This window comes from Pongo abelii, chromosome X, assembly GCF_028885655.2.
Source record: "Pongo abelii isolate AG06213 chromosome X, NHGRI_mPonAbe1-v2.0_pri, whole genome shotgun sequence".
Lineage (NCBI taxonomy): Eukaryota > Metazoa > Chordata > Mammalia > Primates > Hominidae > Pongo > Pongo abelii.
This window is the reverse complement of record NC_072008.2, coordinates 157771498-157795584: the sequence shown is the minus strand read 5'-3', so window position 1 is coordinate 157795584 and position 24087 is coordinate 157771498. Positions and strand designations below refer to the sequence as shown.

At 40.1% G+C, this 24087-nt stretch overlaps 1 long non-coding RNA gene across 2 annotated transcripts in view; it reads left to right on the top strand.

Moving 5' to 3' along the window:
- Window positions 1-23172, top strand: part of LOC134760889 (uncharacterized) — a 94683-nt gene extending 71511 nt beyond the window's left edge. For both annotated transcript variants that reach the window (XR_010138942.1, XR_010138943.1), the window contains one exon: window positions 21759-23172. This is a non-coding gene — a long non-coding RNA (uncharacterized LOC134760889). The remainder of the gene's footprint in view (window positions 1-21758) is intronic.
- The last annotated feature ends 915 nt before the right edge of the window (window positions 23173-24087 follow it).

The window sequence follows — 24087 nt, the reverse complement described above, 5'->3', positions numbered from 1 at the left end:
GCTTCCTGGGCTTCTACAGTCCCTGGGCCATTGGGCCATTGTGCTTTCTATCTGAGGAATACACATCATTGCTGGAACCTTAGTTGCATCCTGGACCTAGGAGAGCTCCAAGCTGGATCTGGGTCAGTTCTCCCGTGTGTGTGTGTGTGTGTAGTTAGAGTGGAGGATGAGGATAGCTGCTGTGCTTTGGTGAGTGGTGAATTACCTGGGTACAGCTGTAGCTTTTCTCAGGGTCAATTCATTTTGAGATAAATGGGGGTGCAGGGGAAGAGCTACCACACTAAAAGGCCAATTTTAGTCTAGCCTCACCATTGCATGATCTTCACCAACAGCCATGTTACTGCTCTCAGTTTGTCTGCCTGTAAAAGTGGTGATAGATAATATCCTAACCACCTCATGGTTAGGTGGGTCTGACAAGCTAGTGGGTGGAAACCCACTTTGCAGCTCATAGACCTTATCCCAGTGTGCAGCCTTTCCCCAGTGCCCTGAACAGTGGCTCACACTTCTCACCCTTGGACTCAAGGGCAAGTAAATGCCCCCCCACCCCCTTAGTTACCCCCAGATGCCAAGCATAGGGCTCAATGCCCTTTCACTGCTGTACCTCATTACTTCAACTGACTGCCTTGGAGCCCTGTATCTTTTACTTTGGGTTCTTGATCTTTCTTGAATTCTTCCCAAACTCTAAAACTAGCCAATTGGCATTTACTCACTCACTCTGGCATTGTACATAAACTTCGGCACCATTGTCAGTTCTCTGGGGTCCTAATGTGCTTGTCTGCAAGCCTTGCTCATGTCTACTTCTACATGTAAACATTTCTTAGCCTATCCTTCCCCTTCCCTCCTTGCTCTTTTTCCCTTTATTTATTTTCCTTTTCTTCGGTAATTGTTGCTTTTTCTACACAATGATTTCTTTTCATCTTTTCTCTTTTATTCTCTCTCATGTCTCTTTCTAAAATATTATAACAATCACGTTTCTTCTCATTATTTTCTTGTTTGTTAGGAGAAAAGAGGCAAAATATTTATCTTGTACATTTGATTGCTGGGTGTTTTTTATACCATTTCTCTGAACTTTGATTTTTTGTGAGTCGTACACAGAAGACTATATTTCCATACAGTTTCAAAGGTGTATTTCTAATTGCCTTGTGCCTTTCCATGGTAACTAAAACCACAAGCTGGAAACTGGGAATTTATGATCGGCACTGGCTCAGGCTACAACAAATCAAGCTTCCAAGATCAGTTTGAAAAATGTCCTGTTTTGGTGTATAGCTGCAAAATACATGTCACTGTTTTCTAATTTTTAAAAGTTTCAATAACATTTATTTTTTACATTGTAAAACTAACTTATGCTCATTATACAACATTTGAAAAACACAGAAACATAGGACCAAAAAAATGGTGGTTTCATCTGTCAAAAGCAACCACAGTTGTTAACACTTTGTTCTATTTCCTGAATAGAACAAAGGTGTCACTATTTTTAAATATTTTTTGTGTCTTTTTTTTTTTTTTTTTTTTTTTGGTGACGAAATCTTGCTCTGCTGCCCAGGCTGCAGTGCAATGGCACGATCTCGGCTCACTGCAACCTCTGCCTCCGGGATTCAAGCGATTCTCCTCTCTCAGCCTCCTGAGTAGCTGGGATTACAGGCACCATGCCCAACCAATTTTTGTATTTTTTTTTTTTTTTAGTAGAGATGGGGTTTCACCGTGTTGGTCAGGCTGGTCTTGAACTCCTGACCTCAGGTGATCCATCTGCCTTCGCCTCCCCAACTGCTGGAATTATAGGTGTGAGCCACCGAGATGGAACGTGAGTCACTATTTTTAAAAATCTATAACAAATCCACAAGGCTGTAAGCTCTGTGAGGTAGAAACCATGTCTTATGCATCTAGAATACTGCATGGTACAAAAGGGAACTCCATAAATGTCTATCAGAGAATAAAGCTTGGTTTATATATTTGGGTTTGCAATTCATGATGGTATTTTTACCATAGTATTAAAATACTATTGATACTTTATGCATATTCATGTCAAGTTTGTATAGCGCACCATGTGGAGATGATCTCAGAGGAGGGGCTATCCTACCTTCTGCTGAGCAGGGCTGGGAAAGCACCAGGGCAGTTGTTATCACCACTGTGTCTGCAGCCTCTTCTTTGTACTCTCATCGCATCCTGTGCTCCTCTGTTCAGAACTCTCATCATGTTTCACAGTTGCTTTTTCACTGTCTGCCTTTTCAAATTGTGAGCCCCATGAGAGCAGGTATTTTTGTCTGTCCTGGTCACTGCTGTATCCCCAACACCTAGTTTAGTGCCTGGCATATAGTAGGCACTTGATAAAGATTTGTTGATTGATGGAATGAAGACAATAACAATTCCCGAATTAAAGATCTTGCTGTCTAGCAGGGAGGATAAAATCAGTTTCCTGATAACTAACACAAGGAAGGCTCCTATCTCTTCTCTCCCTGCTCTTTTAGGATGTCTCATGAAGCTGGCTGCGTAGGCTCCTTTTGTTTTCCCTGTATTGTGGCTGGGGGAGGTCAAAGTGCAGAGATGTAACAAGACTGATGGATGGCAGAGAAGGGACTACGGTTTGCTTTCTCTGACTCCTGATTCAATGCTCTTTCTACAACATCTCATTGATGACCTTCTACTTCAGAAAGGTTTTTTTTTTTTTTCTATGACTCTCTGAAACAATGTTGTTTGGTTAGAGACTAGAATTGGGAAGATCTTTGATGTCAAATATTTGTCTGTGATTTGTTACTTTGGTAAAAATGGTGTGTGGTCACCTCAAGGGGGATAAACTCCGGATCTCTTAATAGATTAGGCAGTTTGAAACTCCCATCTTCACAGGTTCCAGTCCACTCTGAGGGAAGCCTCCAGTGAACTTGGAAATAGCTTTCTTCTTCCCAGAAATAACCTCAGATATGTGTTAAGGGGATAGGTGGATGGATTAATGGATGAAAGAAAATGTCCTTCAGGAAGGGGAATATAATGTTATGTAGAACACCTACATGCTTTTCATCAGTTCACTTATGTGATAGTTCAAGTCTTTTACATGTAGCCTTCCCCCTGCCCCCAAAGATTCTGTTTTACAGAAAAGATTAAAATAAAATAGGACTTAAGCATCTTTTCTTTTTCTAATACTATAATGCCTTCTTATAGTGGACATGTTCTCCACTGTTGAATGCATGTTTAATCAGAATGTAAATTTTAAATGGCCTCTCCTTTCCTCCAGTTACCATGTTATCATTTTTTAGCAAGTCTCACTTTGTTTTAGATTTAAGCTTCCCTTTTTCTTACATTGGCTATTATTTTCCTATTAATGATACTTTTCTACTTTTTTTTAACTTTTATTTTAAGATCTGAAGTACACGTGCAGGATGTGCAGCCGGGTATGGTTGAGTTGTTTTGTGATTGCTTTAATAAATGTACCTAAAAGTATTGCACGAGAAAAAGAGAAAATGTTCTTCAGTACAGGAGCAAGAAGGTGTTGTTGAGACATTTATATCATTCTAATCTGCTTGCAGACACAAGCTTGCTCTCTCCAAGTCTCTGCCATGGGCATGATAAAACTTGTTTTAAAGAGGTTATAGTATGATGATAATCCAAGCTTACTGGGCCAGTGCCAATGGAAGAAGACAGGCAAGTGGTACAATAGAATTAACAAGGCAGGAGGGTTCATTGTGTGCTCAGGTAAGGTTAAGTAGTCAGTTTGGGACAGCTTAGTGGTGCAGAAGAAACATTGACCGTTCAAGTCTTCCAACCAACATTTTTGAGTATCTACTATACACCAAGTCCTATGTAAAAGTCTAAGAATACAGAGATGACTAAGTAAGACACAACCCTTGCCCTCAAGTTGTTCCCAGTCTAACAGCTCTACCTAAAAGAGTCAAGACCATCTTCCTAGAGGAGGGGATACTTGAGCTGAGTCTTGAAGGTTGGAGAAGCATTTGCCTGGAAGCTAAGTTGAGAAGGAAGAAAGAAAAGCATTTATGAAAGAGGGAAAGGCAAAGCTTGTTCAGAAACATGGAGATATGAAATGGTGTGGTGCTTTTAGGGACTGCAAGTAGTCTACTGTGCACATGGAATCAAGGACATGAAAAGGAATGTGATGTACACTGAATTAGGATACTGGCATTATATATAGAAGGAGATGGATAATCATGAGAAATATTAGGATTAAGAATACACAGGACTTGGTGGCCAATGGGATGAATAAAGCAGTAGAAATCAAGGCTCAATCTTGGGTCTCTGACTTAGGCAAATGAGGTGGAATGTCATTAACCATGATAGCAAATATAAGAGAAGTAGATATGAGCTGAGATGAGGCTAGAAAGATAGACAAAGGCCTATTTGGGGAAGGCTGTGTTAACACTAGCAAGGCTAGAACAGGAAAGGTCTTGAAAGTCAGGTTATAGGGAACTCTAAAGAATTTTAATCAGGAGAGTGATATTATCATATTACAATTTGGAATGTTCACTCTGACTGCTGTGTCAAAGTGGCATCCACAAAGCAGGTGATGAAGTGAAGGGAATGGAAGAGTCAAGGATGGCTCCCAAGTTTCTGGCTTGAGCACCTGAGTAGATGGAGGAATCATTCACTGATATTGAGAAGACAAGAAAAAGGCAGACTGAAAAGTGAAAATGTTGAGCTACCTTTTGAATATGTTGAGTTTAGGAAGCCATGGTGCATCCAAGTAGAAATTCCAGGTGGTGATTGGCTTTATGGGTCTGGATCTCAGGATAGAGGAGTTTCGCATAGATTCACTGCATAGATGGAGTGGCAGATGCCATGGGAAATCACCCATGATCAGAGAAAAGAGAGTCAAGAACCAAGAAACAAATATTTAGAAAGAAATTTATGAACTTATAAAAGACTGACAAAAAGTTGGAGGAAAACAGGAACATGATTTCATGGAGACAAACGAAGAACTAGTTGTTTCAAGAGTAAGGAAGTAATCAAGAATATAAAATGCTACAAAAATTAAGGCCTGAAATGTGTCCATTTGACTTTTTTTTTTTTAGTTGGGAGCTATAAATGAGAATAATTTTAGCAGAATAGTAAGGTAAGATCCTGATTACAATGGGTTAGAAAGCAAATTAAGAACACACAATTAGAAAATATAATTTTAAAATATACTATTTACAATGGCAACTGAAAATATAACTAAGATTCTTAGGCAGATATCTATGAAAGTGCATGCAAAATCTTTATAAATAAAGTTCTAAAACATTGTTTAAAAATCATAAAATGAGACTTAAGTAATGGTAAGATATAAATATAATTTTTAAATATAGTATTTACAATAACAACCAAAATTATAAGATTCTTAGACAAAATCTATGACAGTGCATGCAAAATCTTTATAAATAAAGTTCTAAAACATTGTTTAAAAATCATAAAAGGAGACCTAAATAATGGTATGATATACTATGCTTATGGATGCAAAAAACTAAATATCATAAAGATGTCAATTCTCCAGATTATTCTATATGTACAACGTACTTTCAGTCAAAATATTAACTTTTTGTGGTACTTGATGAGCTGATTTAAAAAATTTATACAGAAAATCAAGGGGCCGAAAATAACCAGCAAAATCTTAACAAGTAAAACAAGGTAAGGGGTTTTCTCTACTACATATCAAGTCTTATTCTAAAACAATGAACATTATGACAATGTGGTATTGCATAGGGATAGGCAAACAGATCAGTGAAACAGTACAATGAACTCAGACACATACCACACATTTATGGAAATGATATATAAAAGAGATGTATGAAAAACAGTGAGGAAGCCAGGCGCAGTGTCTCCCACCTGTAATCCCAGCACTTTGGGAAGCCAAGGCGGGCGGATCACCTGAGGTCGGGAGTTCGAGACCAGCCTGACCAACATGGAGAAACCCCGTCTCTACCAAAAATACAAAATTAGCCTGGTGTGGTGGCTCATACCTGTAATCCCAGCTACTCGGGAGGCTGAGGCAGGAGAATCGCTTGAACCTTGGAGGCAGAGGTTGGGGTGGGCGGAGATCATGCCATTGCACTCTAGCCTGGGCAACAAGAGTAGAACTCCATCTCGAAAAAAAAAAAAAAAAAACAGTGAGGAAAAGAAAAACTGTTCAATAAATGGCAAGGGAAAATTAGGTAATCACATAATGACAAATAAAAATATAAATAATATGTATCTATTCTTACCTTAAACCATATGCAAGAAGTAATCCCAAGTGGGCTAGAGTGCTAAAGTGAAAAGCAAATTTTAAACTTTTACAAGAAAGTATAGGGAAATGTCATTATGGCCTTAGATTAAGGAAGGGATTCTTAACCAAGTCACAAAAAACACAAACCATTAAAAAGACTGATAAATTTTGCCTTTTTAAAATGTAAAATATCTACTCAATAAAAGACACCATAAAAAGAGTGAAAAGAAAAGCCACAAACAAGAAGATACATATAATGCATATAACTTATAAAATATTAATATCCAGAATTAACAAAGAACTCATAATATCAACAAGAAAAAGACAAAACAGAGCAAAAAATGGGCAATTAATATTAACAGGCAATAGTAGAAATCTAATAGCCATAAGTGTATAAAAATATGTTCAGCGCACCAGCATGGCACATGTATACATATGTAACTTACCTGCACGTTGCGCACATGTACCATAGAGCCTAAAGTATAATAATAATAATAATAAAAAGAAAAAAAAAACTTACAAAAAAGAAATAAAAATCCTGCCCTATTAAAAAAAAAAAAATATGTTCAACGTCACTAGCAATGAGAGAAACACAAAGTAAAACTACAATAAAATACCATTTCACATTCATATAATAGACACATATTTAAAAGCCTGATAGTACTAAATATCTTAAGGGTGTGTAGGAATCAGAACTCTAATAGCAAGTAAGAGTACAAAATGATACAACCTAGGAAAGCAGTATGGCAATATCTGGTAAAACTGAAAATGAACTCCTAGCAGTTCCAGACCTAAGAAGGAAATATCCTAGAAAAACGATGTCTCACTGTGCAAAAGGAGATTTGTACATAAATATTCATGGCAATATTTTCTGCAATAGTAAAAAAAATTGAAAAAAGAAACAGGAGAATAGATAAATTGAAGTATATTCATAAAATAATACTATAACAGCAGTAAAAGTAAATGAGTTATAGGGTATATGATCAACAAGAAAAATTACAAGAACACAGTATTGAGTGAAGAAAGCACATTGCGGGAGGCTGAAGTGTGCTCTCATTTATGTAAAGTTTAAATGCATGCAAAACAATTATATGTATATGTATATATATACACATATATAGTTACATATGTATATATAGTTATATATGTATATATTATATATATAGTTTAAGAATGTGTATACCTGTAGTAAAATTAGAGAAACATACATGGGAATGATAAAAAAGACAAGTTTAAGATAGCGGTTAACTCTAGGAAGACAGAGGAATTGAAGTAAGGAGGGAATTGCATCAATTGGAACTTTAGTATTTTGTCTTAAAAATGAGATCTGGGCCAGGCATGGTGGCTCATGCCTATAATCCCAGCACTTTGGGAGGCCAAGGCAGGCAGATCACCTGAGGTCAGGAGTTTGAGACCAGCCTGACCAACACAGAGAAACCCCATCTCTACTACAAATACAAAATTAGTCGGGCGTGGTGGCGCATGCCTGTAATCCCAGCTCCTCGGGAGGCTCAGGCAGGGGAATTGCTTGAACCCAGGAGGCAGAGGTTGCAGTGAGCCGAGATCGCACCACTGCACTCCAGCCTGGGCAACAAGAGTGAAACTCCATCTCAAAAAAAAAAAAAGAGAGAGAGAGAGAGAACTGAAGCAAATGTGCAAATTCTTAGGACTTGAAAAAGCTAAGTGGTGACCACATGGATATTTTCTATGTTATTCTCCATACTGTTGTATATATCTGAGTTATTTCATAATTTATAAAAGAGAGTTCAGGAAATTGAGCAGTGGGAGACAATTTAGGAATATAGTTGAGACTGGAAAATAGAAGAATCTAGACCTAATTCCATAGGAAATGGGGAGTCATGGAAGGTTTCTGAGCAAAAGTGCTGGGATCAGAGTTCTGCTTTAGAAACAGTCCCATAAGGAGAGTAGTGAGGAGACGACCGCAATGGTTTAGATATGAGATGATAAAGGCCTGACCATGGGAAGAGGCACAGAGATTGGAGAATAAAAGATGATGAATTTGGGAGACACACTGAGATAGATAGAACAAATAAGAGTTGGCTTTCAAATCAGACCTAGCAGAGCCTGCCAAAACTTTTTATATCTTGAAAAACTTAGCAGAGAGTGAGAGAGCAAACACCATCATAAATTACAGAGCCAAGCCCTGGGTCTCTGGTAGTTCCAGTAATAAAAAGAAATATTTATTGAACAGCTCAGTTTTAGTCTGGCAATTTATTATACAGAAGCAGGAAGAAGAAAAACACAGGCTTTCTTTTCTATACAGGTAAGAGGACGTGCAAGCAACCCATCTGAGAACACATGAGAGCACCATCTTCTTTTGGGGAAGGACCCAGGCTGAGCACACCTAGAAATCACTTCCACATGGAAAGGAGCACCTGAAATAAAATTATTGGCCAAAATAACTGGTCATTCTTGTTGCTACTCAGCAACCCAGAGCATAGCATTGGTTGTATTTTGTCTTTTCAGACATAGAAATCACTTGGATTTCAGTATTTCATAACTATTTAATTTGTGTACTAATCCAGGATGTCCAAACTGGTGTCAGCCTAGAAAACAGTGCAGCTGCTTTCTAGGGCCAGTGTTACATGGCATGATTTGTAAGGACAGAGTTCTGTGATGGGCTAAGATTTTGTGAATAGTTTTGTAGCCAAGCACTAGACTAGATTATTTGAAATGCCTTGTCTTGATTTTCCAAGTCTTGCTTATTCTGAATTTTTCACACACACCCATCTCCCCCATTGTCCTGGTGGAGATGCCAAGGTCTAGAGATATACCGTGGTCTTCTCTGAGTCACAGCACGAGTAAATAGCTATACCAGGACTAGAAACTGGGTATCCTAACTCCCTATATAATGGTCATTTCACTAAGCACATTGTCTCCCTCTCATATCCTTCATTGTGATTCTTCAAGGGAAGATAACAAAGTATTCAAATGTAGGGTATGACTTGTCTAATAAGTCACCAAATTGACCATTTTTAAACTTATAAATAAAATTAAAACATTCCCTTCAACTAAAAGACTTGACTGAGGAAGTTAAAGGAAATTATGTCAGGGAAATGGGGTGGTGGGGTAGTGGGGTGGTGGGGCTCATAGCCATGGGATATGTAACCAGGGAAGCCTTGAGAAAGTCCATTAAGAGCCAATGGCAGAGCAGTCTTACAGGTAGTTCTCCTGGCAGGGGAGACAGACAGCTAGGGGACACCGAGGAGGCCTAGAAATAGCATTGTCTCCCTTGCTCAGAGCCTTCAAAGAATCTCTGAAAGTAGTTCGACTACAATTAAAATTCCAGGTGCCTTTTTCTATTTCCTTCTTTATTCTTTCTTTCTTCTATCTTCTCAGTGATGTTTCAATAGGCACTTATGGGAACTAATTTTTATATGACTTAAAATGTGCTGTCCTTGGAAGATCTACATCTGATCACACCGTTCATAGCACTTATTAACAAATTGCAGTGATTTTATGCATTTGACAGGTTACTTGCTGTTGTGCATCTCCCCATTGCCATCCTCACCCCACTTTCATAGCTGCCTGCATTATGTATGCCCTTGGCTGTAAACCTTATAAAGGAAGTTACTGTCATCTGTATTATATGTTACTGTATGTAGCCTCAGAAACCTGAACAGTGTCTGGAATATAGTAAGTACTCATCATATGATGTAAATAAATGATATAAATAAATCTCCAAATTATATTTTTAATACTTTATCTTTAAGTAGAGAATGCCTGGTGTCAAGTGAAAACCAAGAGGAAGCACAGAAGGCTCTCTGAAATTTAATTTTTAAACCTGAGTAACTCTGTTGAAATCTAATGAGTTCTGCTATAATTTAAGGACAATACAGAGGAATTTTATATAAAACCTTGGCTTTCATTTTATGTTAGCAACAACCATCTCACAGAAGAGCCAAGAGGTCCGGCAAGTTGACTGGTGAAAACACTGTGACAAAGTGCCACAGGAGCGTGCTGGGATCTGCAGAAGAAATGGAAAGGAACTCAACAATGAAAACCTCTTGGCACCATGCTAGGAGATAAGGGGATGAACACGTATTGTTTCAAGGAGTGATGGTGACATAAACTTGAGACTCTGAAGCCCAAAATTGGGATCCCTGGGTCTCTGAGCAGCAGGTTGGAGGATCAGTTTCTCTTCAGAGTGCTTTAGTCCTAGATGATAGGTACTCACTGTGGATATTCTGCTGCCTCAAAACCAGTTCTGCCAGACTTCCAGCTACCCCCATTAGAGCCAAAAAAAGGTGGAGAGCAAAGATGATAGTTTAAAAACTTGATTAACAAACAACAAAGCAATAGAACACGCGAGCACGTGCGTGCACACACACACACACACACCTCAAACTGCTCTGGACATCCATGAAGGTAAGAGAGAATTGAGAGGCAGTTACTTAGTTAGCTAGTGTTATAGTGGTTAAGCTCATCAGCCAACTCATTTAATCATGCATGCATTCATTCATTCCAATGTATATACAGTTTTGAGCACTGGAGATACAGAGATAGATTCATTAATTGGCCCTCTCTGTAGAGGGGGAGAGCTATAAGCAAACAAGTAAAGTAATATGATGAGACAGAGATTTTTAGAAAGAGTTGGGAGAAAAAGATATAGAAATGGAGAGAACAATTATTTATATAAAGAAGGTGATATTTGATGTAGACCTTGAATGGTGAACAGGAGGTAGGAGGTAGGAGGGTGTAAATGGGATTGTAATCAGAGGCACCAGCATGAGCAAAGACATTAAAACATGAAAGTGCCTGGAGACAATGCCATTCAGGCAAAAATTCCTGTTTTAGCCCATTAAAGACTTGAGAGAGCTTGCTTGATTACATAAATATGTCTCCTTACACTACTAAAAGCTCCTTGAGGGCAGGGACCCTGTCTAATTTTGTCTGAATTTCAAGTGCCCAGCTCAGTGCAAAGCACTGAGTAGGTCCTTACTAAATATTTGTTGTATGGATGAATGAATGACCTTTGCCAGAACAATCTGAGAGTGGAAGGGGCAAAAGCCAGATTTCATTAATAAAGACATGATAGGTGAAGGGATGAGGTGATGAAGTGAAGACATGAGGTGATGAAGTGAAGCTCATTCATGCTGCCTCGGCTTGACCTTTGTATTGCCTGTGGTTTCTATAGAAAACCTCACATAAGACTGATTATTTTCCATTTGAGTTCAGGCAGCATTGCAGTTAAGCTTTGCTTCCCCTCCTTTGCTCCCCTTCCTTTGGCTTCCTCCTCCTCTTCTCTGCAATGCTTGGCCCTATTGGCCACTTAAGCCACTAATGCACTCATATACTTTTGAAGTTCAGTATTAGAGATCATTTTCCTCAGCAGCCTGATTCTTTTGTCTTTTATCATTTTAAGTCCTTTCAATAAGCTCTTTCTTTGCACCTGGACTTACATACTCTTTATTGTATAAGCGTCATCCGTTGGCTTCAAAGTCTCTAAGAGAGCAAGGGTTGGGGCATCTTTCTGGTACCCTTCTTTTTGGGGAAATCCCGTTTCCTCTTTTGGTCAACTTAAGATAGTAACTGAGTAATTGGGTCTGTGAGGCATTTCCCAGAATATTTCCACTATGTTCCTAGCTAATTCTATGGAATTACCTTCAAGTTCATCAATTCCCAACTCTTTTTTTAAAACCAGGATTTCCTTTGCCATTTCATTTCCTAATCTTTCATGGTTTTGCTTTTCTATGTCCTCTTCCTTCTTCTCCACTTGGCCACCTACTTACTGAGAGTTGATGTCAGTCCTTAACTGGTCAAGCTCTACTCAATCTCAAGAACTGAAGATCTTTCACTCTTAGGATTAACCCTACTCAGTCCCTGAACCACAGAGCCTGGCATGGGGATGGGAGCTCTCACCATCTTACCCCATCCTCAGCAAGTGGACTCTCGAGCTAGTCTTGTTGCTCCATCCAGTGAGCCACTCAGGCATCCAAATGCCTGGATGAAGTACCCCATTAACTTAGCAGCACAAATGCCATCCAAGGTCCTGCTTCCATAGCAAAAGTCATAATCTCATGTAACACTGATTCCACATCATCACTTTTACCTACCTTTTAGAAGTGACCCTTTTAGAGTGTTCAAAATCCTAAGCCAGTGAAGATCATGCTCACAAGAATGTGAAAGTTATGAAATATAGGAAACAAACCAACTCTTCCTCTAAGTCTGAATTTCAGCTTTTGAGAAGATATGAAATATAGGATAATTTTCCTAATGAGATTATTTTTGATACTTAACTTTATGAAGAATGATAAAATGATGGAATGTTAAAGCTTATTCTGCTACACCCATTGGTTTAATCAAATCCACCTAGATTGGCCTGTGAGCCTTCAGGGCCACAGGTTGCCATAATCATCATCCCCAAGTTCCCAGAAAATGTCTGCATTTGACAGGAGACTGATATTGCCCAGGATTTGGTGTGGGTGTGGATGTTTGAGCTGCGCTGGTTGAACTCCTGCCAAAGTTTGTATATATATTCCCAGAAAAGGCTATTCCAGACCCAGAGCTGGTTTTGATCACTAACAGATCTGAATTTTTTATGGCAAACAGGGTGTATGTGTACGTGGGTGTGGTGGTGGTGGGGAGGAGGTGCTGGTAATGGTGGTTGTGATATTTTCATATGATTTTAACTGATTAATGGCTATAATCTAAGAGTCATTTTGGTTTTAGCACTTTTTCTGCTTTAAACAGAAACATAAATTAATCTTTCTTTTTTCCTTTCTCTTCCACTGAGGTATTGTCGCACTTAGCATCTGGATTTAAATAAATAAAACAAGGTATAATAAAAAGAGACTTAGACTAGGAGTTGGGAGTCCCAGGTCCTCATTTCACTTCTCTACTGATTTTCTGTGTGACCTTCAGCAAGTCAATTCACCTCTCGAGACCTCAGTTCCTATGTATGTAAAATAAGGGTGTTAGACTAAGTGATCTCTAACACCTTTTCCAGATTAAAAAATCGTTTGAGTCAGTGGAATATATAACCCAGTTCCTTTCTCAAAGGTAGCATTTTTTCAGTTCGGGGTGATCTGCTTTTGGGGATATGGGATAGTAATTAAATCTATGAATCTAAGATGTCTTCAGAAACATTGTATTGATGTAACCCAATCCTGTAAAAATAGTTTCTGCCTCTGTGAGCTGAACTCAGGATCTCTATGTTCAGTTTTATTCCATTATTTTTCTTTGTTTTCATCACTTTTTCACTGGTCTGAGAGAATGAGATCCACAGCCACCTTCTCTCAAAGACCACCCATTGACTAAGCACTTTCTCCCCTAAATCCACCTGGGGTCTTCATCAATGCTCTGTGCCCTTCCCTCAATGATGATGGTCCTGAGAACAGCTGTGGCAATAGACATGGCTTTTTCTTTTTTGTTGTTGTTGTTTTGTTTTTGTTTTGAGATGGAGTCTTGCTCTGCCACCCAGGCTGGAGTGCAGTGGCATCATCTTGGCTCCTCCCAGGTTCAAGCGATTCCCTTACCTCAGCCTCCGGAGTAGCTGAGATTACAGGCGCCCGCCACCACGCCCAGCTAAGACATGGCTTTTTCAAGCACACACCACAGAGAGACATGTTGCTCAGCTTGGTCTACATGGAAGACCTTAAACAACAGGCTACAGCAAGGGATGTGGATTCATAGGAACTGCCTGCAACTTCTGTGGGAGTTGTAGGACTGATCTAGTTATTCCAGCCTCAGTTTAATTTGAAAAAAATAGAGATGATAATACCTCATGGATTTTATTTCATAGAGATAACATGTGTTTTGTAATCATAACATAATTTCTACGCACCCACAGACAAATGTTAGTTATCATCAGAGAACTTCATCCTTGAGAAGGGCCTTCGAGATTATCTAGTGAGGCTTCGGGTAACAGACGGGGAAACTGAGGCCCAGAAAGGGTAAGGGCCACGTGTAGGATAATCATCGCAGAGGGAAGGAAAAATGGTCTGGGCTGAATATGGCTTTGCCTTTGGCTTCTCCAGATGCAATCTCTGGCAGAGCAGAGGGGTGTAGGTAAATGTTGACAGCTCTGAATGTTTAGGTGGAATTATCACTGAAAATCTCCCCTCAAAGGACAGAGAGGGAGAACTAGTCAGAATTATAGATAAACAAAAACTTGGCAAACAGTTCTATTTCATAAATAAAAATACTGAAGGAAAACTACAGCACTAAGAGAATCCCTTCCTCCTCATTGCTGAGGTTGCTCTGTGATATATTATGCCTTCAAATCTAGAGGACAAATCTGACATTCCAAAATCAGCCTCACTCATTCAGCATTTACCAAATGCTTTACTGTATGCTCACTGTGTTGGGTACTGTGCCAGGTGCTAAGGAGGGCACAGAGGTACAAACAAATACTTACACTGCAAGTGGGCAAGTGGCAAAAACTGTGAGTGCACAAAAGTGCCCAATGAAATACAAAGGAGAAAAGGACCAACTATGGTGCCATTAGCCAAGAAAAGCTTTACAGAAGAGGTGATATTTGAGTTGGGTCTCAGCTGGGCACTCACTCAGTTGGGAAAGCAGGGAATCATGTGTGTCACAAGTACTAGCTCACTTATTTCTGTGCAGTAAGTGCTTTTGCTATTTCCAATAAAGAGATGAGAAAATTGAGGTTCAGAGAGATTAACTGGACTGAGGCCACACAGCTAGTTCAGGTAGAAGGCAGAGCCAGGATTTGAACCTAGATCTATCTGATTCCAAAACCTGTTACCTTAACTACCACTATGCTATACTGGGAATTTAGTCAAAGAGGATAGATTGTCTAGAAGCACAGAGGCCTGGAAGAACCAAGATGGTTTGCTCCAGAAATAAGGAGGCCTCCAGTGGTGGAAGACAAGGCTAAACTTGATTCTATTGTCAGTGGGGAGCAATGCCTGTTTCTCAAGGGGAGGGGAGTGACAGGATCAGATTGTGATTTTGCTTTGTTTAGTTAAGTTTAGCAGCATCATTCTGGGTACAGTGTGGAGAATGGATTATAAGTGGGTGAAGGGAAAGTGGAGGTCCAGGCAAGAGATAAGGTGCCTTGGACTAAAAATAGTATAGTAGAGAAGGAGAAAAATTCACAGATTAGAGAGGGTACTCAGAAGATAGAATCAACAGGAGTTAATGATAGATTGTATGTGGGTTTGGAAGACACAAAGGAGTCTAGGATGACTTTCAAGTTTCTGGCTTGAGTGATTAGCAGATGAAGATGCCATTTAGCATCAGAAATACAAAAGTTTACAGGAAAGACATGCTGAATTTGAAGGCCATTCAGATAAAGATGACCAGTAGGTAGTTGGGTCTATACCATCGTATGTGTAGTTAGTAACTGAAGCCACAAAAATGACTGAACTTATCCTGGAGAATATGTGGTCTGGGGAAAAAGGACAGTCTAGGGCAGAAGAACCCTGAGACTCACTGACATTTAAGAGTTGAGCAGAGGAAAAGAAGCCTATAAAGCAGAAATTTACCCTCAATCCTTCCATCGTGACCTCCACACACTACGGCAGGAGCAGTGTGTGCATTTTGAGGTCAGCAGTAGGGAAGCACTGAGTGTGACAGAAAACCACAGACCAGGAACAGTACATAAGATAGGCCCAGGAACTGTGGGACCAGTAAAGGCCCCCATCCCACATACCTGCTCCCAAACGGTAGAGATATCGTAACAAAGCATATTTTACATTCATTTAATGTTTCCATTGGTGAGCCATCAGAGAATGTTTGATTACAACTTTGATTAAGCATTTGATTAAAAAGTTTCATTCCTTCTGTTATCTCAAATATTTTTGTTGGCTGTCGCCAATATTATATCTGTATTATTTCGAGATTCTATCTTAGCAAACTGGAAAACAAAAAGTGATTTCATCTAATGGATCTGAGGATTCATTTGCCTTCATCAATTTTCTACATTTTAAAAGTCAATATAAGTTTCTCTTTAAAAAATTACCAGTTAAATTTGGAAGCACATTGACTGTTCACTATGTGTCACTTGCCCTCTGTTCTAAGAAGAAAAATCTCTTCAGAAAAAAAATTAATACAATGTAGAGGTCAAACAAGTCAAAAGAATCGAGGTGGGAGTTGCACTCACATATTGCTGAAGGGAGTGGCTTTGGGGTTTATTTGTCATTTAACTAGGTCTGTTCCTATGCAAGACAAATCAATGTGGAGCCACACTTAGTCATCATTGATCAATTGTTCTATGATCAATTCAGATTTGTTCTCTTGAGAGTTTTTAAATAAGTTTAGCTAAAAGGGAACTTGCTGCCTGTCTGCATTAGCTTTTGCAGAAAAATATTTCTGTATTTCTCTATGACGTGGCGTTGATATATGACAATAACCAGAGACTTGCTTATTTTGAAATCAGGAACCCTAGAGGCTGGCTTTTAATTTCAACACCTTTGTTATGGAAAATTCATTTAAACAGAAACTTTCTTGGCCATGTCAAGCACATTGTGGGGAGCAGGGGGCAATACATCACAAACCTGAGGCTTGTGGAGAGTGGGGCCAAGACATCACAGACCTAGGGCTATGTGCTTGTCACCAATTCCACCTTTCCAGATCTTAAATGATGTCAGCTGCTAGGCCTATCAGCCAGATGTTGGGTCAATGTGATCAAGGTAGGGGATGGTTCTTGTTGCCAAGAGGGCTCTCTATATGTGAACTTCAGACCATCTCCCTCCCTCAGTCTAACAAGTATACACACACACACACACACACACACACACACACACAAGTTGCAAGAAAACAAATGAAGATGATAGATGAGTCAGGCCAAATCCAGTCCTTAACTTAAAAGTGATTATCATCTCAGCATCTTCCCACTCCATCTTTGCCCCTGTTCCCTAGCTGAAGTGTCATTTAACTGGGGGGAAATTCTTGTGCAAATAACTTGATGCTTTCTCAGAGCACACAGGTTTGGCAGAATAAAAAAGTAAGAGGAGTATCCAGTGGGTGGATGGAGGACTGGATTGACCTGCCCACTTTGTAGCTCCAACTTCAAGGTGAATGTTTTCAATTCAATTGCTTTCCTTCTAACACTTAGTTGCCTTATAAACTGACCCTTCACCCCCAACAACCTTTTTGTTTTCTTTGTTACTGAAGTGGGTTAGGAAACACACCTAAAAAAATGCTGGAGTGAAAGCATTAGTATAGCCTGAGGGGACTGAAGACCAGGAAATAGGGAGGAGGGAAAAGACCCACTCAATTATAACACTCAAAGAAAAAACACAAAATTCATCTCCAAAATCCCCCTGTAGCACCAAGCACAGTGCCAGGCACAGTGGTTTGTTTAGGAAATGGTAGTTGAATTGAAGTGACTTTTTCCATTACCAACTTTGGGTAAATCTCTCCTTTGCCTACCACTCCATAAAAGGAAATTTCTGCTTGAAGACTCTAGAACTCCCATTGGTGCCCTTAGACCTGGTATTTTCCTCCATTGTGCCTTACCTACCTTTGGAGGACTAGTGCAGTCATACATAACTGAATGCAATGTTTCTATGGAAAAATGTCCTCAGAGTTCCCAAAGTAGGATGTACAAATAAGCTTTTGGTGCACAGCCTATTCATCAGTAAACTGGGGATGACTTATGTTCTTCCAACACTTTAATTAGGAAAAACAGTGGTCCGATTTTCATTGTCTGCCTCATTAAGCTGTAGACAATTAAAAGAAAGGCACTTATTACCTCAGAATGTGATAAGAGCAAAACTATAAATGGGTTTTGACTACTGCATTCATGACAAAGAAATAATGGATAATGCTTCCTGAGTCTCAGGCACTGTTCTGGATGCTTTACCTAGATTAACTTATGTGATCTTCATAACAACCCCATAAGGGAGATACTATTAGTATCCTAATATTAAAGATTAGGTACAGTGGCACATAGAGGCTAAGCAACTTGCTAAAAAACATAGCTACCAAGTGCCCAAGCTGGAATTCAAATCCAGGCAGCCTGGTTCCAACTTGGCATTACTGTGCCTCCATTGTCTACCTCTAAGTCTTTGCTCATAGTACTCCCTATTCCTCTAGTGCTTTCCCTTAGTTGTCAAAATTCCTTTCATCTCTTGAGGTCCAATGCTGCCTCCTTCACGATGCCTTCACAGATCCTCCTTGTTGGAATCAGCCTCCATTTTCTGTGCTCCTAGAGTTTTGCAAACTTCCTATTATGGCACTTTTCATATTTTGTCTTTGATTTGTGCTATTTACAAACATTTTATAGAGTGTGCTACTCACCTCCCCACATTGGCCTAGTGATTTTAGGGTAGAGGCTGTACTTTCCTCACCGTCATAGCTCCTTTAAGTGCCCAGTGGAGTATCTTACACAAAATAGGTGAATAAGATGTGGTCCCTCCCCTCAGTAAATTTACAGTCACCATCTTAAATACATTATTCACATCCAAGGAGAAACTCAGGCCCTATCTACATGGAACATATTTGCCATTTGTAGAACCAGTTCCATATTCTGCAACCCTCATAATGGTCTTGTCCTGGGCAGTCCCCAGTATAGAGGATAAGCTGGTGTAGTGCTGTAATCATAGAAGCCTCAGGATCTTTAAGGGTAAGGAACTCAGATCAGCCTCCTACCAGACCTAGGAATCTCCTCCACAGAGTCCTTGCCAAAGGGTCTCACTGTCTACAAGCAGTGTCCTGGACATGGCAGGTGCCTCTTTTCTCATGGAGTCAGTCTGTGCCCATGTATGGAGCCCTGTTGATTGGAAGGTCTTTCTGGGGTTGGGTTAGAAATCTGCCTTCCTCATGTCTGTGAGCCCTTGTTCTGCCCACCACCTGCTGCACCCAAAGATCACACCACTGCAAGTCTATCTTCTTCTTTCAATTATTTTGGCAGTTTGGTTCTGATCAACTCTCCAGTTATCCACTTGAGAATATGATGCAAATGATTCAAATAACTGTACTTCATCATCACACCCACCAAATTGGCTTACCCTTTCAGCTATTTGATGGATTACTTAGCAAATAGCCCCAAGGGGGCTGAAATGATTGATTCCTATTTGCCATGTATAGATATTGTCAAGGGGAGAGTGCCACTTTGTTAAATGCTTAAATGGCAGAATAATACCTATCCACTCATGGTGAGGGACTGTTGCCACCAATCTCTTGTGCTCCATAGATCTTGGTGTGAGCGTTCTCCCCTTCATATTACACAAGGTGTTCTGGGAACAAGTGCTTTTTTCCTCTCTATCTTTCTCTGGAGTTTTCCATGACTCTTCCTGGCCTGAACTTCAGGTATATGAGACAGGAGCTATAAAGAAAATGTTCAGTTTTAAACTTTGAACAAAAGTTGTAGGAACACGACATCTGGACAGTTTATAAATGGACTCAACATTAGAGTTATCTTAACAAAGGTTCTAATTCCATTGATTCCATTTTTTTTTTGCTGCTCTATTTTGGGTCCAATGCCAAGGATGAAGTCAATGAAATCAGGAAAAATAGTTCTACTGCAAGAGTTGCTCTCAAGGAGAGATTGGAATCAGGGCTACTTTCAAGTTCAATTTTTGCCACTAACTGACTCTTTTGCTTTGGGCAAGTCACTTTGAGCCTCAGTTACATCATATGAAAAATCAGGACAGTCATTTCTGCTCTACCACAGGGCTGGTCTGAGGATACTGTAGGGCAAAATCTGTGAAGATTCTGGTTTGTTTTCCTTGAGAAATGTATGAAATAACACAGTGGCTACTTTCTGGGGCTGCCAATGATAGTAAGTGATATGATTTGGCTCTGTACCTCCACCCAAATCTCATGTTGAATTGTAATTCCCAATGTTGGGGGAGGGACCTAGTGGGAGGTGGTTGGATCATGTGGGCAGATTTCTCCTATGCTGTTCTCAAGATAGTGAATGAGTTCTCATGAGATCTTATGGTTTAAATGTGTGTGGCACTTACCCCTCACTCTCTCTCTTTCTCCTGCCACCATGAGAAGGTGCTTGCTTCCCCTTCACCCTTCTGCCATGATTGTAAGTTTCCTGAGGCCTCCCAGTCATGCTTCTTGTTAAGCCTGCAGAACGTTGAGTCAATTAAACCCCTTTTCCTTATAAATTACCCAGTCTCAGTTAGTTCTTTATGGCAGTGTGAGAGCGGATAATACAGAAAATTGGTACTGGGAGAGGGACAATGCTATAAAGATACCTGAAAATGTGGAAGTAACTTTGGAACTGGGTAATGGGCAGAGGTTGGAACAGTTTGGAGGGCTCAGAAGAAGACAGGAAGATATGGGAAGGTTTGAAACTTCCTAGAGACTTGTTGAATGGTTATGACCAAAACGCTGATAGTGAAATGGACAATGAAGTCCAGGCTGAGGTGGTCTCAGCTAGAGATGCAGAACTTGTTGGGAACTGGAGTAAAGGTCACTCTTGGTATGCTTTAGCAAAGAGACTGGCAACTTTTTGACTCTGCCCTAGAGATCTGTAGAACTTTGAACTTGAGAGAGATGATTTAAGGTATCTGGTAGAAGAAATTTCTAAGCAGCAAAGCATTCAGGATGTGACCTAGCTGTTTCTAAAAGTGTTGGCTCATACGCATGAACAAAAAGTATCTGAAACTGGAAATTATATTTAAAAGGGAAGCAGAGCATAAAAGTTAGAAAAATTTGCAGCCTGACCATGGTAGAAAAGAAAAACCAATTTTCTGGGGATAAATTCAAGCTGCCTGCAGAAACCTGCATAAGTAAAGAGGAACCTAATGTTAATAGCCAAGACAATGTGGAAAATGTCTGCAGGGCATGTCAGAGACCTTTGCAGCAGCCCCTCCCATCACAGGCTTGGAGGCCTAGGAGGGAAAAATGGTTTTGTGGACCAGGCCCAAGGCCTCACTGCTCTGGCAGCCTCCAGACATGGCACCTTGTGTCCCACCAACTCCAGCTCCAACCATGGCTAAAAGGGGACAAGGTACAGCTTGGGTTGTTGCTTCAGAAAGCTCAAGCCCCAAGCCTTGGCAGCTTTCACATGGTGTTGGGCCTACGGATGTGCAGAAGGCAAGAGTTAAGGCTTGGAAGCCTCCACCTAGATTTCAGAGGATGGATGGAAATGTATGGATGTCCAAGCAGAAGTCTGCAGCAGGGGTGTAGCCCTCATGGATAGCCTCTACTGGGGCAGTGTAGAGGGGAAATGTAGGGTTGGAACTCCCACACAGAGACCTTACTGGGACACTGCCTAGTGGAGCTGTGGGAAGAGGACCACCATCCTCCAGATCCCAGAATGGTAGATCCACTGTCACCTTTCACTGTGAGCCTAGAAAAACCTCAGGCACTCAATGCCAGCCCATGAAAGCAGCCATGGGAGCTGTACCCTCCAGAGCCACAGGAGCAGAGCTGCACAAGACCTTGGGAGCCTACCTCTTGCATCAACATACCCTGGATGTGAGACATGGAGTCAAGGGAGATTACTTTGGACCTTTAAGATTTAATGACTGCCCTACTGGGTTTTGGACTTGCATGGGAAAGGGCCTGTAGCCCCTTTCTGTTGGCTGTTTTCTCCCTTTTGGAATAGGAGCATTTAGCCAATGCTTGTACTCCCATTGTATCTCAGAAGTAACTAATTTGTTTTTTTTATTTTATTTTACAGGTTCATATGCAGAAGGGACTTGCCTTTTATCAGATGAGACGTTGGACTTGGACTTTTGAGTTAATGCTGAAATGAGCTAAGACTTTGGGGGACTGTTGGGAAGACATGATTGGTTTTGAAATGCGAGAAGGACATGAGATGTGGGAGGGGCCAAGGGTGGAATTATAAGGTTTAGCTCTGTGTCCCCACCCAAATTTCATCTCGAATTGTAATTCCTAATGTTGGGGGAGGGACCTGGTGGGAAGTGATTGGATCATGGGGGTGGACTTCCCTCATGCTGTTCTTCTGATAATGAGTGAGTTCTCATGAGATCTACTTGTTTAAAGGTGTATGGCACTTCCTCCCTTGCTCACGCTTTCTCTCTTCTGCTGCTGTGAGAAGAAGGTGTTTGCTTTCCCTTTGCCTTTCTCCCATGATTCAGTTTCTGAGGCCTCCCAGTCATGCTTCCTGTTAAGTCTGTGGAACTTGGAGTCAATTAAACCTCTTTTCTTCATAAATTACCCAATCTCAGGTGGTTCTTTATAGCAGTGTGAGAACAGACTAATGCACTAAGCAATAAGAAAGATGTCAGGGCCCCAAATGCCCCAATCTGACACCTAGCTGGCTCTTAAAGAGGGTGGCTACTGTGAAGAGGGGGAAAAAGGCCTTGGCATCTGCAGGCCCTCTTTCTTTATGATCCTTTAAATATAAAGGATGTGTTTATGTCTGTCTCCCTGAGTAGGAAGTTTTATTCCTTAAACTAGATTTGACCTACTGGCATGTGACAAGAATCACTGACTTGTCATTACTGGCATGTGACAAGAACCACTGACTTGTCATCTAACTGACATCTGAAGTTCCTATCATCCTAAGGGATGGGGGCAAGTAGGAGGAAGCTGCAGAAAAACATATATGTCTGAGTTTTTGTTTTAAATGCATGAGGTAAAAGCAAATTGTTTCTGTTCTGCTTAAACTGTTATTTGAAAGTATGTTGCCCCAGGCCTAGGCATTTGCTAAGCTCTCTCAAATTCACAGCTTCTCTTATTCTCTCATTCTCTGCCTCCAGTAGTTTCTATTTAGAGGTGGATCAACCCATTAGCAGTCTTGGACTCTGCTTCTTTTCTGCTTCTCAGAAACCCCTTTCAGTTTTCTACCATTTGCAGCACACTTCATGCAATAATTGGCAAAACTCTGTCAATTTAATTAGACTTCCTGACAATTCCAGAACATCTCCCCCCTTCAAAGCACTTGCTTTCCAATAGCAACTGAAACATAAATCCTGATGCTTTGACTTTCATGTTTCTCTTGAAATAATATTGTTAATGACTTTTTGTAACCATTGGAGGCCTTTGGATAGAGTTTGAATTAAAATACTGGCAACAAATATCTGTGAGTCATGTAAAAAAAGCTCAAAATTAAATGTTCATTTTGCACAGAAGAACATTTTCATTAATATTTCTTTGCTTGATGTATCTGATCTTGTCATAAACAGTTGTGCTAAGGGGAAAATTTGTTTATAGAATTATATCATATTATATTATGTTTATATCATATTTTCCCATTGTTTAACATTGCAAAAATATAAATAAGTGCTCCTGTTAGGAAGAAAACAATTTGTTCTCAAAAACGTATTTTATAATGTAGCAAGATTTTTAAAAGATCATGTATTGAATAGATTCACTCATTTTATAAACAATAATTTCTGAAAATAACACTGGAAAAATGTGCTAAGAAATGTGACCTATTTTTGTGAATCACTGATGGGTACTTAGGGTGGATTTCTTTCTTTCCCCCTCAAATAGGCTCCCAAATGAGCTATTTAGAGTGCCTTCATGCTTGCCTGGGAAATCTCCCAGGGCTTCTGGAGTATTAAGCAAGGATACTTTTTCACAAAGATTTAGATAGAACCCAAACTTTAGCCAGAATGTGTTTAGAATAGATACACTCCGGGTGCCAAATTGATTCCTTAAATTAGAATTTTCACTAATTTGCAATATTAACTGAATGCTTAGGTACACTTCAAAGCATAAACACCTGGATCATGCAAGGTGGAGGAAAAGAAAGGATGGACAGGACAGGCCTGGGGTAGCAAAGGTATTAGCAACAGTCTCATAGTCCTATTGCCTTAACACAAGAAAGAGATAAGAGCCCTCAAAGGATGGATCAGTGATCCTGGGACACTCATCAACTACACCTCCATCCTCCCCCTGGTGAAAAGTGACTCCCTTAGCTCAATATCACAGGGAATATCTTTGATCCATCATCATACAACGTTGGCACTGGAAGGGCTTTCAAAGTGAGACAATATATCATGAGTACCTACCATGTACCAAGACCTGTGCTAGATGCT